The following is a 5,942-nucleotide window of genomic DNA, read 5'->3' as shown; positions in this document are numbered from 1 at the left end:
CAGTCAAAGAGAGGGAATTGACTTCAATGACATATTCTCTCCAGTGTTAAAGCAATCCTCAATCATAATCATGATGGCAAAGGTAGCAAATTTTGATTTAGAAATGGACCAAATGGATGTTAAGACAGCTTTCTTACATGGAAAGCTTGAAGAAGAGATCTATATGGCTGAACCAGATGGATTCGAAAGTAACAAGCCAAATCAAGCATGCCTACTACTGAAATCCTTGTATGGACTCAAACAAGCTCATAGGCAATGGAATCTAAGATTTCATGAGTTCATGACAGAAAGTAGTTTTACAAGGAGCAGCTATGATCCTTGTGTTTACTGTAATAGTGTACCAATCTGGTTACTATTATATGTTGATGATATTCTCATCATTGGAAAGGAAAGACAAAAGATTGACAAGCTCAAGCAACAACTCAGTACAGAATTTGAAATGAAAGATATGGGGGAGGCAAAGAGAATCCTTGGGATTGATATCAGAAGAGAAAGACCTACCAGAATCACCTTGTCTCAAAGAGACTACATACAGAAAGTGTTGGATAAATTCTGCATGAGTGAATCAAAACCAGTTACCACGCCCCTAGCTCCTCACTTCAAACTTTCACAATCTTAGGCCCCAAAGACAGAAGAGGACAAAGCTCAAATGGACACAGTTCCATATGCCTCATGTGTGGGAAGTTTGATGTACTGTATGGTATGTACAAGGCCTGACCTTGCTTATGGATTGAGCATGGTCAGTAGGTTCATTTCAGATCCAGGAAATGAACACTGGTCTGCTGTAAAGTGGATACTAAGGTACCTTAAAGGTACAATTGATCTTGGATTAGAATACAACAATGACAGCAGCTTTCAAGGCACTGAAGTCTCAGGATTTGTAGACTCCGATTATGCAGGAAGTATTGACACTAGAAGGTCAATAACAGGGTATGCATTCACAGTCTTAGGTGGATGTGTTAGTTGGAAATCCAACCTACAAAAGGTAGTTGCCTTGTCCTCAACAGAAGCTGAGTACATGGCTGTAATAAAGGCAATCAAAGAAGCAATCTGGCTAAAAGGGTTCACAACAGAATTGGGTTTCAACTCAAAAGACATAGTAGTGCATTGTGACAACCAAAGTGCACTACATTTAATGAAGAATCCTATGTTCCATGAAAGGTCAAAGCATATAGATATTAAGCTACATTTCATTAGAGATGTGATTGCAAAGGGAGAGGTACAAGTCAGAAAGATTGGAACCAAGGAGAATCCTGCAGACATGTTAACCAAGTATGTTCCTCTAGCAAAGTTCAGGCTATGTCCGAACTTGCTGAACATACTCAGCTGCTGAGCACTGCAAGACCAGAACAGTCCCTTTCTCAACAGGGTCTCATCACTCAAATGTAAAGCCAAGGTGGATGATTGTTGTGTTTGGCTTCACATTTTGACTAATCCGTTTATGAGCTCACCTTATTCCTAGCTTGGTCATGACTTTGTGGATAGTGTCATAACAGAATTAACTAACATTCTGTTATGACAGTCTTGGACATCAAATCTTAAGCTATGTCTATAAATAGCTTCCTATTTTTCTTATCAAGTTAGACGTGAGCAACAACCAAGTTTAGAGAGAGAGTTATAACACCACTGTTTAGAGAGAAGAAAAGTTTTGAGAGAAACTTTGAGGGTTGTAAGGAGAGATTAGTGTGTCTGATCTAATCCTCCCATGTGAGCTTTTGTAATAGAAGCACAGCTTCTTTTGTGTATTCAAATCTGTCAAAGACAGATTCAGTTTTGGTGTAACATATTGGTTGATTCTGGAATAAAGTTCTCAAGGCCCTAAGGGCTGTTTCTGGCCGTGGAGTAGGCAAGATAACACTTTGTTATCCTTGTTCGAACCACGTAATCTCTACTCTTCTTTACAGTTTTATGATTGTTTAAGTTTTGTCCATATTTTTGTCTTGATTTACATATTTTGAGATCAAGTTTTAATGTTGTGATCTCTCTCTGTTTTTGTCTGTGTTGTTCTTGGCACTGAGCATTTCACAACAGATTCAAATTTCTAGTGCAGAACTGAGCACCATTCTTGGGGAGCTCATGAGGACGTAGACCACAATTTATGTGGCTGGACCTCAATAAAATTCTTGTGTACTCATTGTTTTTAATTTCTTTATTATATTGTTTATTGCACATTCTTGGTGCTCTGCTATTGTTGTTGTGTTTGTTAAATTGTGCAGGTAAAGAAGTTGGTGTTAGAGAAACTAACAGAAAACTATCAATTTAAAACAAAAACAAGAGTGAAAGGCTCATTCATCAACATAATTAAATAACAGCTTGTTTAATGTCTCATGGGATCTATTCAATAATTATCATTTAACATTGAAATTTAATTGAAGTAAATATATAATAAAGCACTACACTGGCTGCCTTACTGTTAGAGGTCAATGGAATCATGCATTTACTATCACCAAATATTTTTTTGTCTCATGTGGAGCTCTGTTGGATATAGGATGGTCACTGCCTCTTATTTGCAAATTATATTGCACATTATGATAAAGTGTATTGTCCAACTGAAAGATATGTATAAATATATATATCTATATAGAATGAGACTAAACGTGTATTAAATTAGAATGAGACTTCACTTTCACATGCTTAATGCAATGAAACCCACACTGCTGCCATGTTGATAGAATACCAATGGAATCATCATCACGCTTGCTCACCAATTTCAAAGTATTTGGAAACATAACCATCTCTATTATGAGATATCTGGATCTCTTGTCTCATTTTGAGCTTTGCTGATCCGAATAAAATGGTAATTATTATTGCTTGTTTCTCAAAAAGGTTGCGTCAATGCACTCGTGCATTACAAAAATATTAATTACTCATTGTATGACAATGCAAGCCCCTTCCCTGCCAAGATCCAAACATGGTGGTGGGGAGACATAGCATCAACATCCTCAGTAGTATGTTTAGATCCAAATCAAAATCATGATAGTATTATTGTGTATGAAGAGGATGAGATTCCTTCTGTCTCCCTTATGGCCTTTTCCTTATATAAATAGAGGTTACATGCCAAAGGAAATCAATCAAATTTTAGATCAACATTCAACAGCTACCAATCTCTTCTCCATCCTATTGCAGGAAAAGAAAAATGGCAGCTTATCATGTTCGATCCAACAGCTTCCCTTCAAGGCAACACCCTCTTGTTTCAAAGTTTGACGGCATATTGAGGTCATTTGCAGAAGCCTCTTCATCATCAATAACCGCAAAATTCAATGGTCTACTAGATCTCCATGATTGTATTGACAAGTTGCTATTGGTACCTCTTAATCAACAAGCATTGTCCAAAGAGCATAATGAGAAAAGTCTCAACGAGATTTTGGATGGATCCCTTAGAGTCTTGGATGTTTGCCACACAGGCAAGGATGCCTTGTTGCTAACAAAGGAATCAACACAAGAACTTCAATCAATTATGCGTAGAAGACGCAGTGGAGAAATGGAGTTAACAAGTGAGATTAAGAAATTTTTAGCCTCTAGAAAAATTATGAAGAAAGCCCTCCGCAAAGCCTTGGAAAAAAAAAAGCAGCTTCAGTTCCCTTAAGAAGGAGCAAGAAAGCAGTGAAATTGTAAGCATGTTGAGAGAGGTTGAATCAATCGCTGTCGCTGTTTTTGAATCATTGCTTTCCTTCATCTCCATGCCAAAGTCCAGCAACTGGTCATTAGTTACCAAGATGACGAACACCAAAAGATTGCCTGCCGAGGATGCTAAAGAATCAAATGAATTCACAAGTGATGATGTAGCATTGAACTTGCTCATCACTCGGAAGGTGAATAAATCAGCAGCAGCCGAGAAGAGAATGTGCAAAACCAGCTTCAAAACATGGAGTTGTGCATTCAAGACCTTGAAGAAGGAGTTGAGAGACTTTACAGGCGTTTGATCAAAACAAGAGTTTCTCTGCTCAACATCCTCAATCACTAGCTGAGTAGAAGAATATCTTAGATTGTAGCATATTTAGGCATATAATTGCACATGTTTGCAAGATATACATCGCATACTTTTTGCAAATACCAAATTATTAAATACTTTCTCATATAACTTCTGTGTTTACATTACTTATTTACAACTATTCAAACTCAGGGTTGATTATCGTAAACAATTTTTAACGGGAAAAAAAATGGTTGTTAATCATTTCTAAGTCCTAACATTTAGAATAGAGATCAACATGAGTGGAATCACCGTGTTAGAAGTTCCACGAATATAAGTAATAAAGGAAAGAAATGTAAAGAGAATGAATATTGAAATTCAGTTTTTTATGATTACCAACTTAATTATTCAAATTAAATAATTAATTGTTGAACACTTACAGAAATGTTTAAACAGACACAAAGACTGTTTGAACAGAAACTAGATATGTTTAAACAGTTTGTGACCAGAAGAAAAAAAAACGAACATAAAGTAAAGAACTCGAATTTTTACGTGGTATTAGCAATATTTGCAGATTGCTACTAGTCTACGAGGCCACGCCCAGAGAATGAAATTTATTAGAAGAATATCTAAACGATTACAAAACCAAATTGACTTATACAAATAAAGACTCCCTCTTGAATTTGTCGCAACTGTTGTAATCTAAACTCCTAATCAAATTTCTGAAGTGCTAAGATCTTGAACTCCCTTCAAATCATAACACTTGCACTTTTCCTCCCAAAAAGTGACTCATGAACAAGACTTCTCCCGAAGCTTGATGACCAATGTCCAAGTGTATTCAACCTACACAATTAACACAAAGAAAACAATACAAAAGTACACTGTAATAAACCACTAAGAACTTGCCGGACTCAAGTTCTTCACATAATAAAAAGTCTCTCTAAAACTTGAAAAATATTTGGAAAATAATACACCAAGAGAGATGATAAAAAACCAACGACCTAAGGATGATTATATACCCTTTAGAAACCCTTTAGGTCGTGGAAACCAAATCAGAAACCAATGAGCCTACAAATGGAAAATCTTCCAAAATAGGAAAGACAGAATCTGTTCAAACAGACTGGCAATCCGTTCAAACAGATTCATTGAACCTGGACAGTTTTTTAAACCAAGTTTCCTTAAATAAATAAGGAAACAATATATATATGATCTCTGCAAGCTGTTCACGATTTCTGGACAAAATAAATCAGATCAAAAAAATAAAATAAATACCAATAATTTCCATTTCAAGAAAAGATATTCTTTTATAGGAAATTATATATTTATTTTATTAACATATATATAATAATCTGATTATTGAAAGACACATTTCAACAAAATAGGAAACTACCCATTTCGAAAATACTCCTTTAATTAATTTTGTCAATATTGTCAAATATGCCAATAAAGGATTTTACAAATATATTACTCATTGAATTAACCATGCAGAATACATCTTTATATAATAGCTCCTAGAACCATCCTTGTAGCCAATACTATTAGATATCCTATAACAGAAATATTGTGATATAGTTAACTTTATTCTCTAACAACCCTCAAACTTAAGGTGCCTAAAGGATCAATAATGACTTTTGATCGCAACTCATAAAATCTAGTTCTAGAGATTGCTTTGGTAAGAATATCAATCACTTGATCAATTCTTAGGACGTGTGCAACAACCTGACATAAACTAAAAAATTTACTACAAAACATTTATTGAAACTCATTTTAAAACAAACATGAATTAAATATCTTTTACAAAATATGCGACTCGATATCTCGTTATTTAAAAGTAATAAATTGCTTCCTTACATGCATATCGTAGGTAAAATACAAGTTATTAAAACTTAACATATAACCATGACTTGAAAACTTTTAAAACAATGAGTACATAATAACCCTTTTGACCCCAGGTTTACCGATCTTGACATACACAGATCTGATCGAGCCTACTCCAAATCATCGCCTCATCACTACGCTTATGCCTTTACCT

General features: G+C 35.2%; 1 pseudogene; it reads left to right on the top strand.

Moving 5' to 3' along the window:
• The first annotated feature begins 649 nt into the window (after positions 1 to 649).
• LOC133815148 (uncharacterized) lies at positions 650 to 3,964 on the top strand (annotated as a pseudogene).
• The last annotated feature ends 1,978 nt before the right edge of the window (positions 3,965 to 5,942 follow it).

The sequence above is a fragment of the Humulus lupulus genome, chromosome 1 (assembly GCF_963169125.1).
Source record: "Humulus lupulus chromosome 1, drHumLupu1.1, whole genome shotgun sequence".
In the NCBI taxonomy this organism is placed as follows: domain Eukaryota; kingdom Viridiplantae; phylum Streptophyta; class Magnoliopsida; order Rosales; family Cannabaceae; genus Humulus; species Humulus lupulus.
Note: the sequence above shows the minus strand (reverse complement) of the source record. Positions and strands in the feature narration are given on the sequence as shown.